This window comes from Chiloscyllium punctatum, chromosome 39 (genome assembly GCF_047496795.1).
Source record: "Chiloscyllium punctatum isolate Juve2018m chromosome 39, sChiPun1.3, whole genome shotgun sequence".
NCBI lineage: Eukaryota > Metazoa > Chordata > Chondrichthyes > Orectolobiformes > Hemiscylliidae > Chiloscyllium > Chiloscyllium punctatum.
This window is the reverse complement of record NC_092777.1, coordinates 48,230,716-48,243,208: the sequence shown is the minus strand read 5'-3', so window position 1 is coordinate 48,243,208 and position 12,493 is coordinate 48,230,716. Positions and strand designations below refer to the sequence as shown.

At 41.9% G+C, this 12,493-nt stretch overlaps 1 protein-coding gene across 4 annotated transcripts in view; it reads left to right on the top strand.

The window, feature by feature from the left end:
- The first annotated feature begins 2,674 nt into the window (after positions 1 to 2,674).
- Positions 2,675 to 12,493, top strand: part of LOC140464039 (transmembrane channel-like protein 6) — a 99,170-nt gene continuing 89,351 nt past the window's right edge. For 3 of the 4 annotated variants that reach the window (XM_072558673.1, XM_072558672.1, XM_072558671.1), the window contains exon 1: positions 2,677 to 2,832. The gene's annotated coding sequence lies outside the window, so the exon portion shown is untranslated. Of the gene's footprint in view, positions 2,833 to 12,493 lie in introns of all 4 variants that reach the window. The other variant, XM_072558676.1, reaches the window with a different exon arrangement.

The window sequence follows — 12,493 nt, the reverse complement described above, 5'->3', positions numbered from 1 at the left end:
GACACCCGCACCAATCAACCCAACTGCCCCGTGGCTGAACACTTTAACTCCCCCTCCCACTCCGCCAAGGACATGCAGGTCCTTGGCCTCTTCCATCGCCAGACCCTGACCACACGACGCCTGGAGGAAGAGCGCCTCATCTTCCGCCTAGGAACCCTCCAACCACACGGGATGAATCTAGATTTCTCCAGCTTCCTCATTTTCCTTCCCCCCACCTTATCTCAGTCCCAACCCTCAGACTCAGCACCGCCCTCTTCACCTGCAATCTTCTTCCTGACCTCTCCGCCGCCACACCCACTCCGGCCTGTCACCCTCACCCTCACCTCCTTCCACCTAGCGTATTCCCAGCGCCCCTCCCCCAAATTCCCTCCCGCCTACCTTTTATCTCAGCCCGCTGGGAACACCAGCCTCATTCCTGAAGAAGGGCTTATGCCCAAAACGTTGATTCTCCTGTTCCTCGGATGCTGCCTGACCTGCTGTGTTTTTCCAGCACCACATATTTCAACTCTGGTCTCCATCATCTGCAGTCCTCACTTTCTCCAAGTGAATATTACAACCTTGTTTCAAACTCTCACAAATTAGTCGTTCCAATTTGAGAGGGACCTCTCACCACATTCCTGTAAGGTGGAGACTTTCACCTTTAGCTACTCTCTATCTCTCTAACAGATCATGGCACATTAACTCTGTGAGTTACATGGATATCTGAGGTATCTATTCCCTTTCAAAACCCACCATCATGGCAACAAAAATCACATGAACCTTGTATCCAGATAGAAGTGCTGTTTAGCTTTTCTTTAGAGACAAATTCTATGCTGTCTTTGAACTATATGGACAGTTTAAAGGATTGTTTAGAGCCTGACATTTTCAACACATTTGTTTGACTTTGGAGTCTAACCACTGTAAACACTGATGCCACTGCCAGTGATTGCAATTGATTATGTGGAAGATTTTCAAGTGTTCCAAAATGTTCCTATAAGTTCAGGAAGGCTTAATAAAGATTTCCTACAGTTTGGGAATTTCTTGGCACAGTAACCTAATATTTTAAAAAATTAAAAATTTGAATTAAAAGGGCCTTCTTCCCAGCAAAACAATCTGAGTCTTATTTTAATTTTTAACAAACACTAAGATCTATAGTCAGGCAGACGCCAGAACATATCACACAACCTGTTTACTTGTAACTACAGTGCAAAAACATGATCATTTTATAAATTTCACAATTATAATAGTCCAAACGATTTATGTTGCAATATGAACATGTCAACATCATTTCTATCTGTGTGTCTGGCTTTCTATTTCTGGATTGGTCTTTGTTGATTAGGATGAAGCACCAGTTATGGCATTTTATTATAATTTATTCATAATCTCCTCATTTCTCCTGAGTCATTTTGTTGCTTGCATGGTTGGAAAGTGATATCTGTACTTTGCCTTCCTATCTTTGCAATGTGAAACCGACCACTCTGTCAGCTGGAGTTTTATTGGTGATAAACATGCCTGGGTCACAAGGTTCAAATCCCACTTGAGTGCCTGAGAATCAATGCTAAGTTTGCAGTACAATACTGAGGGAGTGCTGCACTGTCAGGGATGCTGTCTTTTGGCTGAGATGTTAAATTGTAATGCATCTACGCTCAGTGGTGTGTGTTGGAGTTTTCTGTAAGCAAATGTACTTTTTTTATTAATCTAAGGGATGTAGTATCACTGGTTGCACCAGCATTTATTGCCTGTCCCTATTTGCCCCAGAGAAGATGGTGATGAACTACCTTCTTAAATGACTGCAGTCCTTTTGTACCATATGGTACACTAACAATCAGTTTGGGAGAGAGTTCCTGGATCTCATTCAATGATACTGAAGGAATGGCCATGTCCTTCCAAGGCAGAATGGTGAGTGGCTTGAAAGGGATCTTGTAGGGGTGTTGTTCCGATGTTCTTCTAGCTGGTAGTGTTCGTGGGTTTGGAAGATGGTGTCTAAGAAACCTTGGTGAATTTCTGCAATGCATTTGGATAAACTTCTACTACTGAGCATTAATTTAGATTTATTGTCACGTATACAAAAAGTGAAGAGTTTTTCACGTGTTATATGCAAAGTGCCACCGTGTTCCAGAGCCATCTTGAAACACTGTATATAATACAAACTTTTTGATGGAGGGAATAGATGTTTGTGGATCTGGTGCGAATTAAGCGGTCTGCTTTGTCCTGGATGGTGTGAAGTTTGTTGAGTGTTGTTAGAGCGACACCCATCCAGGTAAATTGGGAGCATTCCATCCCACATCGTCACATTGGAGATCAGGTTGGAGGGATTGTGGTTAGGTTTGAAGGCAGTGCAATGCAGCTAATATTTTCCTGCCTAGTTCTGTAAATTCTCATCAGGCCTCTGAGTAATTTGTTGGAAATGAGCCCCAGTATAATAGGCAGGAAGAAGGATAATTGTCTTGGTACGATACCTTAGCATCTTAGTTTCTTCACTAGGATCATAACTTGGGAGGATGGTAGCAAATTTCTGTGGTCAGCCAAACTAGGGGAGGATAACCCAAAATCATCGGAGGTTGGCAGGTTTAAGAGGTATTAGCCCTAAACTGACGCTCTCTTTACGCAAGTTTTCGATCTGAAATAGACTGAAGGCAGACAATTGCAAACCGTAAACCGGTGAAGATGAGGTTGAGAAATGTTTGCTGGAACTAAATGCCAAACAAGTGAACTACATCTCCCAGAAGGCTGAGAGGGAGCTGCTATAGAGCTCCACTGGCGGCGATACAACCGTGCAACAAAGTAGCAACAAGAAGTTACAACTGAGACAGGGCTGAGAAGCCGACTACACGGAGAAATACAACGCTTCGGGTAAGCAGACCTGCTTCTGGGTGCAATGTTTTGAGTTGATTTCTGCTACACACAATGTAAAACAATGACTCTTAGATGGGAAGGGTTTATTTTGGCCTCGTTCAGGAACTTCGAAGCGCGCTCTCTCTCTCGTTATCAGGACGTGTGCTTCATTTGTTTCCGAACGATCCGGTTACCTGGGTCCGAACGCCCAGGATAGTCCGAGGAAACAAAGGTCGCTTGGGAAACCCAGTCAAGGTTTTGAGAGGGAAGGTTCCAGTTTCCCCACTATCAAATATAATCCTGTATTGTCAAATTGTTACATTCATCCTCCTGGGGCAGAGAACATTGAGCTGGAACCGCCTGCAAATGACCCTTAATGTTTGGAGACTCGGCAGCCTTAACTGAGCAGTGCAACTCTGTTTATTGTCGATTTGGTGTGCTTTGTGCTAGTGCATGTGTGGAAACGAGTTTCAACAAGGGGCTGGTTTCTGTATAGTAACAATATCAGTTTTCACGTGCGGCAGGGAACAATAAGTACTTGGATTTTAAATGCAGAATATTAATGGGCAGAAGACGACCGTTCGGCCTGTCACCGTGGTGATACAATTTGACCTGTCTCCCAATAGTAGTAAAAGAAAACAATGAATGTGTTTCCTTCAGAGAATTTATTCCCATTGGGGGGTGGGTGGTCTTCAGGCTTCACACAGATATTGTGACTGTGTGGTTATCATAAAACTCTTGTCAAAATAGACTGTCTACACTCTGAAATAAGTAAAATTTTGATATGGTTTCGCGCCCTAATTAGAAACATTGCATGGAAAACGCTGCCCGTGCAATTTACACTTCATTGTAACGTTAGGAAACCAGGCACTTCATTGGAAAGTTTGCTGTGTCAAATTGAAGATACAGCAATTGAGGTATCTCAACAGGAAGGATGGTTTTTTAAAAAACGGATTGCCCTCGAACAGCCGCATTCTTATCCAACTGAAAAAGCTGCTCTATTTAGCTTGTCTGTTTTCTTATTTGTTTTGAGCCTCTTACCCTTGAATACAGTTGAGTGAAAATCCAGAATAATTTGACATTTTAAAAAAAATAAACAAATGCTTGGCTGTCCGCTTTCTTTGAGATTTTCCCCCAAATTCAGGTAGAAGCCATAAGTGCTTGATCTACTGAGATATTTATTTACTCTTTTGCCAAATAATTAAACAGATATGATATTTGGCCACAAATATAAGTTATGATGGTTATAATTGCTATCAGAGAATAGAGACGTGGTTCACGTGGCCTGTTGAATATTAAAGCAAGTTCGGCAATTGTCATGTTTATCGTAATGGGTGGCATTTTAAAAATGCACACTGACATAAAAATGTTTTCAATTCATTCATGAAGCGATTTCCATCTAGAAGAATCGTGCTCTGTCAAATCGGTCAGCTGACCAGTCCCAAACGTCATTGTAAATGCGAGTTGGCCAGTGAATGTGCTTGAACAGAACCAGCCAAAATAAAGAGAATTTGTCTTCTTTACAGTTTCACATTGCATGACTGTACTTGTCTTGAACGTACATCACATTATACACTTTAATGAGTTCAGAGCATATATTGTTTTAGCACACAAACCCATCCGGAAACCCATTATTGAATAGAGTAAGAAACACTTCTTTAAAAGTGTGAGTAATTTTTAATAAGTTTTGTGATTTAGATGGAACTAATCTTTTTATTTCTAATGGTTTTTGTAAAGCAAGTTGGTTGACTGTTCTAATATAGTTTAAAGTCATGCTGCTGACCCCTGGTAGACCTTGAAATATGTGAGTTTGGCATGGATCTGGATAAATGAATGTCCACTTTGGTCAAATGTTCACTGTCCCACCGGAAACATTTGGATGCATGAATGAAGTTGTTTTATGACCCTGTGACAACACTAGCAGCCTGCGCATGCTGTGTGTTATAGAATGGAGTTTACTCCCTAGCATAATTGAAGTGGTCTTTTTACCAATGACCTGAGTGGAGATTATGTAAGATCTCAGCTACATGCAATTTAATCAAAAAGGGCTCTTTAGCCAAAGCTTGTATCTGCTTTCTGGGGAGTAGGGGTGGGAAGAAGGAAGTGATGGAGGAGGGGGGGGAAGTGCAAAATTGTTAGTTCTGGCAAATGGTAATGAGGCCTCAGCAAAACATATTTAAGCACAGTTCTTGGCAGGTCTGATCATGTGTAACTGACAAAATGTTCACATAAAATCAATCAACTTGCTTTATCAGTTTCGCAACACTTAAGCATTTGGGTTTATGTACATTAGGAATGACAACTTCTGTTTTCACTTAATAAAGAACCAATATGGAAACATAGAATCCCTACAGTGTAGTCTGACTGTGGCAGTCAAGGTACAGCTTATGATGTTATAATGACAATGCTCAGAGGAAGGTACACATTGTTTGCAATATTGAAAACAACACATTATGCTCATCAGTACATTGCATTTATGTATGCAATTGGTTTCTACAATTGTGATGACAATCACAGAGTATCTGACATTTTGTCTATCCATATTGTTTTCTCCCTCAGCAAATTTCTCCATTTTGTTTTCACTCCAAAAGGTGCAAAGTTTGAGTAATCTAAGGTAGTGATAATAGCTTCGTTATGGCCACTTTTGGAATATTGTGTGCATTTCTATCGGAAGGATGTTGTGAAACTTGAAGTGGTTCAGAAAAGATTTACAAGGATGTTGCCAGGGTTGGAGGGTTAGGGCTTCAGGGAGAGACTGAATAGGCTGGGGCTGTTTTCCCTGAACGTCGGAGGCTGATGGGTGACCTCATAGAAGTTTATAAAATCATGAGGGGCATGGATAGGGTAAATGGGCAAGGTCATTTCTCTGGGGTGGGGAGTGCAGAACAAGAAGGTATAGGTTTAGGGTGAGAGGAGAAAGATATAAAAGATACCTAAGGGGCAACTTTTTAATGCAGATGGTGGTATGTGTATGAAATGAGCTGCCAGAGGAAGTGGTGGAGGTTGGTACAATAACAGCATTTAAAAGGCACTTGGATGGGTATATGAATAGGAAGGGTTTAGAGGGATATGGGCCAAATGCTGGCAAATGGGGCTAGATTAGGTTAGAGTATCTGGTTGGCATGGACGAGTTGGACCGAAGGGTCTGTTTCCGTGCTGTACATCTCTAGGACTAAATATTCTGCATGTGAGCCTTTCCTAAGTATCAATAGAGATACTTGACCACTTCTGTTACAGAGACCTTAAATCTGACATACATGCGTTGTTTTTAGCAAATTTGTAATGATAACTGGTCCCAAATGACAACAGTGACTACACTTCAAAGATACTTAAGAGCCTTAAGTGGTTGCAAAAAATGCAAGACAAATGCATATATTTTTTTTCCCTCCAGCCTGGCTTATTTTTCAGAGACTACTGAGGGAAATGGTCGAGACTCCTCATTGCACCAACTGAGATTATCTAACTCAATGGGACCTGAGACTGAATTGAGAATCCTTTTTTTATCTATATAAAAAGTTGTCAATAGACTCCAAATTTATGCACGACCCACCCATTAAGAAAATATTTTTTAGTAACAAAAAGAAACCACAAAACTTAAAATGAAATGTTGGAACTGCTTTGTAGTTTTGTCAGCAATATTTTCTGCATGGATCCTATGATCCATTAGAGGAATCGAGTTGAAGGTTTAATAATGCTTTGAATTGTGATTACTGTTCTGGTTTGGTAATATTGATTTACAACAATCATTTATTAAAATTAAAAAGTATGAACTTTTAATGGCCCTTTTCTGGATATCTAGCAAATTTGTAAAAGGCCTAACTGGTTAGTATTCACACAGGCAAAATGAGGTCATAACTGTGTTACGAGTTATGAACTTATTACTGTTCTCCTTTCAAAGCTAGGTCATTGCTTATTAGCTGTTGTCGTGACGCCTTAGTTTGTGATGGATACAAACTTCAATCATTTGTATTTTAAGTAGTTGTAACATCCAAATTATTAACTTGTTAAATTGCTCATCTCATATGTTAAAATGGTGCAGTTTATGAATTGTGTGCTATTGGTGCTTTCAGCCTTTGAAACTATTTTTGAAACTTTGATGTCTGATCGCTTTCTGAAATTATAAAAGCAGGAAACAGTACCCACAGTTCAGTTGGGCTTTGGATTAACTTGTCTGAATGTAGCCTAGTTTTTCGGGTCTTGGTTATGTGGAAATAGACGCGAATTCGATAGGACTGAATCAGCTCAATTATTCACAGTCCAATGGAGTTCTGTTCACAATCACTTGTTGTATAGTAAAAACCACAATTGCAAATCTCTCTGAGAAGAACTGTTTGTCATTTTTATTCTCAACTGACTTGTGCACTGTTAGGTGACATTCAAGCCAACACTTGCTGCAACAAAAAAATTGAAGTGTTTCGGTTTTGACACTTAACAAACATAATTCCCTGATGCAGCAGGCTGTTACATGTTTTCCTTCAATCCCACTTTTGAAGTGATTGTGAAGAGGTGCATGAGGAGAACCTGATATTTCTGGAACATAGGAGTGTGAATTTGGCCCCTTGAGCCCACCCCCACTATGTTAAATTAAGGTTGATTATTTACCTCAATTCTATTTTTCTGTGCTATTTCTTGTGATTATTAGCATCTACTGTCTTGAACTTACTCAAGAACTGAGCTTCCACAGCCACAACTACTGAGATGTGGAATGAAGAAATTTATCCTCTTCTCAGTCCTAAACAGCTTTTTTCTTATTTTTGCGACTCCCTGGTTCTAGGCACCTTCCCCCACACCTCCATAAAATTTGGGGAAACATCTTTCCTCCATCTACCCAGTCTTGCCCTTTTTAAGAACTTTATATGTTTAAATGAAATCACCTCTCATTCTACTAAACTCATGAGAACACACTCGTCTTAATCTTTCTGGTTTCACCATCCAGGAATTAGTCTGGTATACCTCCATGACACAAAGGCCAGTGCAGACTCATCAATGTTCTTTCCAACTGCAACAAGACCTCTTTATTGCAAGAGGATTGGATTATAGGAGAGAATGCCAACAAGCTGTTTGCCTTCCTAATTGCTCAGTACACCTGCATGATAGCTTTCAGTGCCTTATAAACAAGTAAATCCAAGTCCTTTTCAACATCAACATTACCTGTTCTCTCGCTGTTTTAAAAGAAAAATCTACAGCTCTGGTTCTCTTACCAAAATGGGTAACTTCACACTGAGCCACATTATACTGCGTCTGCCATGTTCTTTTCCACTCTCACATCCTGTCTGAATCTCCTTGAAACTTCTTCACACCATCAATGCAATGAAGGTTGTGACCTAGTATCATCTGCAACTTTGGAAATATTATCTTTGGTTTCTATATTGAAATAATTGTGACAGATTGTGAATGATTGGGGTGCAAGCTTTGATCTTTGATATCCTACCAAGTCACAGGCTGCTGATTGGAGAACATCTAATCAGAGAGGGTATCACAGCTACAGAAGTTACCATTGTCAAGGAGGGTCTGCCTACTGAGTCAGTATGGGTGGAAATTAGGAACAGTAAGGGAGCAGTCACCTCATTAGGGGTTTACTACAGGTCTCCCAATAGCAGCAGGGAGATTGAAGGAAGCATAGGTCGGCAGATTTTGGAAAAGTGTGAATGTAGTAGGGTTGTTGTAATGGGTGACTTTAACTTTCCCAATATTGATTGGAACCTCCTTCAAGCAGATGGTTTGGAAGGACCTGTTTTTGTAAGGTGTGTTCAGGAGGGTTTCCTAACTCAGTACGTTGACAGGCTGATGAGGGGAGGAGGCCATTTTGGATTTAGTGCTTGGCAATGAGCCGGGGCAGGTGAGAGAGCATTTTGGTGATAGTGACCACAACTGCCGCACATTCTACATAGCTATGGAGAAGGAGAGAAGCAGGCACAATGGGAGGATATTTAATTGGGGTAGAGGAAACTATGATGCTATCAGACGTGAGTTGGGAAGCATGGACTGGGAGCAATTGTTCCATGCAAAGGGCACTAAAGACATGTGGAGACAGTGTTTGAGGAACAGTTGTTGCAAGTGATGCATAAATGTGTTCCTCTAGGACAGGCAAGAAGGGGTAAGATAAAGGAACCTTGGATGACGAGAGCAGAGGAGCTTCTCATCAAAAGAAAGAAGGCAGCTTACGTAAGGTGGAGGAAGCAAGGGTCTTGCTCAATTCTAGAGGATTACAAGTAGGCGAGGAAGGAGCTCAAAAATGGTCTGAGGAGAGCCAGGAGGGGGCATGAAAAAGGCTTGGCAGGAAGGATTAGGGAGAATCCAAAGGCATTTTATACATATGTGAGGAATAAGAGAATGATCAAAGAAAGAGTAGGGCCGATCAGGCATAGCATAGGGAACTTGCGTATAGAATCTGAGGAGGAAGGGGAAGCCCTAAATGAGTTGTTTGCTCCTGTCTTTACTAAAGAAAAGGACCTTGTAGTGAATGAAACCATTGAGGAGCAGGTAAGCATGCTGGAACGGAGAGAGATTGATTAAGCTGATGTGCTGAAAATTTTGACAAACATTAAGATTGACAAGTTGCCAGGGCCAGACCAGATTTGTCCTTGGCTGCTTTGGGAAGCGAGAAATGTGATTGCTTTGCTGCTTGTGAAGATCTTTGCATCTTCGCTCTCTACCAGAGTTGTACCTGAGGACTGGAGTGAGGCAAATGTAATTCCTCTCTTCAAGAAAGGAAATAGGAAAATCCCTGGCAATTACAGACCAGTCAGTCTCATGTCTGTCATCTACAAGGTGTTAGAAAGGATTCTGAGAGATAGGATTTATGACCATCTGGAAGAGCATGGCTTGATTAAATGCAGTCAGCACGGCTTTGTGAGGGGCAGGTCATGCCTCACAAATCTTATTGAGTTCTTTGAGGATGTTACTAGACAAGTTGATGAGGGTCAAGCGGTGGATGTGGTGTATATGGACTTCAGCAAGACATTTGATAAGGCTCCCCATGGTAGACTCGTTCAGAAGGTCAGGAGGAATGGGATACAGGGAAATTTAGCTGTCTGGATACAGAATTGGCTGATCGACAGAAGACAGTGAGTGGTAGTGGAAGGAAAGTATTCTGCCTGGAAGTCAGTAGTGAGTGGTGTTCCACGTGGCTCTGTTCTTGGATCTCTACTCTTTGTAATTTTTATTAATGACTTGGATGAGGAGATTGGAGGATGGGTCAGCAGGTTTGCAGACGACACAAAGGTTGGAGGTGTCGTTGACAGTATAGAGGACTGTTGTAGGCAGCAGCGTGACATTGACAGGATGCAGAGATCGGCTGAGAGGTGGCAGATGGAGTTCAACCTGGATAAATATGAAGTGATGCATTTTGGAAGGTCGAACTTGAAAGTTGAGTACAGGATTAAAGACAGGATTCTTGGCAGTGTGGAGGTGTGCAGGTACATAGAGCCCTTAAAATTGCCACCCAAGTGGACAGGGTTGTTAAAAAAGCATATGGTGTTTTGGCTTTCATTAACAGGGGGATTGGGTTTAAGAGCCGTGAGATCGTGTTGCAGCTCTATAAAACTTTGGTTAGACCGCACTTGGAATACTGTGTCTAGTTCTGGTCGCCCTATTATAGGAAAGATGTGGATGCATTGGAGAGGGTTCAGAGGAGGTTTACCAGGATGCTGCCTGGAATGGAGGGCTTATCTTACAAAGAGAGGTTGACTGAGCTCGGACTTTTTTTATTGGAAAAAAGAAGGAAAAGAGGGGACCTAATTGAGGTGTACAAGATAATGAGAGGCATAGATAGAGTTGATAGCCAGAAACTTTTCCCAGGGCAGAAATTGTTAACACGAGGGGTCATAGTTTTAAGCAGTTTGGTGGAAAGTATAGAGGGGATGTCAGAGGCGGATTCTTTATGCAGGGAGTTGTGGGAGCATGGAATGCATTGCCAGCAGCAGTTGTGGAAGCGAGGTCATTGGGGACATTTAAGAGACTGCTGGACATGCATATGGTCACAGAAATTTGAGGGTTCGTACATTAGGTTTACCTTACATGAGGATCAATGGTCGGCACAACATCGTGGGTGAAGGGCCTGTTCTGTGCTGTACTGTTCTATGTTCTATCTAATTTCTTCCTACTCTGCTTTCTCTCTGTAACCTCTTCAGTCCATGCCAATATATTTTAGAGGTAGACAAGCAGGTGTTCTTCTAGCCCCCTGCTTGACTACCTTTGATTCCAGCATCTGCAGTTTTTTTGTCTTCAATATGACTTTGGAGAGCAAAACCCTGTTATCCTTACCTGGTCTAGCCTACACATGACTCAAATGTGTTTGACATTTAACTGCGCTCTGAAATGGCCTCAAGCAACTCAGTTATATTAAAACTGCTACAAAGTCTAAAGAATGGAATGAAACTTGACAAGCCACCAGTCACTGCAAATGACGATGGCAAATAGAGTCCTGTCAACACCGCAGTTTTTCCTCACCAACATCTGGAGGTTTGTGCCAAAACTGGGAGAGCTGTCTCAAAAGCTGGTTGAACAACAGCTGCGCACATTCATACACTCAGAATCATACCCTGGAGATGATATCTCAGACACCATCACCACCATCTCTGGTTATCTTCTGTCCCACCACAGGACATGCTCAGAAAAGATGGTGGCACAGCAGTGTACAGGCAGGAGGGAGTTCCCCTGAGAGATCTCAACATTGGCTTTGGGTGGGGGGGGGGGGGGGGTGTGGGGAGGGTGGGGGGGTAGGGGGTGGGGGGGAGTGGGGGTGTGTGGGGGGTTGGTGTGGGTGTGTGTGTGGGAGGGGGGGGGGGCGTGTAATTGGTTGCAACTGTGCCAAAGGTCACATTGATGGGAAATGAAATGTTGATATGTTGATGTTCCCAGCACTTAACTGAGGCTTTGAGCTGACACTCACAATGCCTCTCCTCCTCAGGAAGGCTGCGGGCAATGGTTGAGGACACGAGGGCTGGTGTTAATTTATTCCATCTTTGTTTTTTAATGAGTTGGAGTGTTTGATATGATTTGGAGGTGTTATGCAAATTTGCTTTTAGAATTTGATTTCTCATTTCTATAGTTTGTTCTTGTGATGATATTGTGCCTGAGAGATATATTCTGTCCTGTTTCTCTTGCAGAGGAGTGTTGTCACAGTGGTGCTAAAATGTCTCCTTCCAACAGGAGGTTGGTAAACCACTTTGAGTTCTCCCTGGGTTTTGTTTTTAAAGTAAGGCAAAAGAATAATGGCTGGATGGGGTCAAGCGTGCACCCTCGCATGAAGGATTTTGGCTTGCTTTCAGTGTGTGGCGGGTTTGCTGGTCGCTGGACCTATCAGCTTGCATTCTCTGCTGCTTGAGTGAAGAATAATACCTCTTTTGCTGAATTGCGTTTTAGCGAAAAGGTGTGTTCATGGGATGCTGCCTGTATTGGAAAGTTGATGATTAGTGACTAACTAATACATTATCTGGTTAAGCATTTCAATTGAGTAAAAGTTATGGCAATTATTCTTTTTGTTGTATTTTAATTGTGTTGTAAAAGTCAAGTGTGTTTTGATTAAGCTCAGCAGTGGACCAATCAAATAATATCTGGAACACAGTTACACTTGCCTTAACTTTTACACTACTGCTGTGAACTTCTCATGTGAATGTACACAACCATTAAGGAACATAAGAAATAGAGTAGGCAACAGGTCATTTCTACCTGAAGT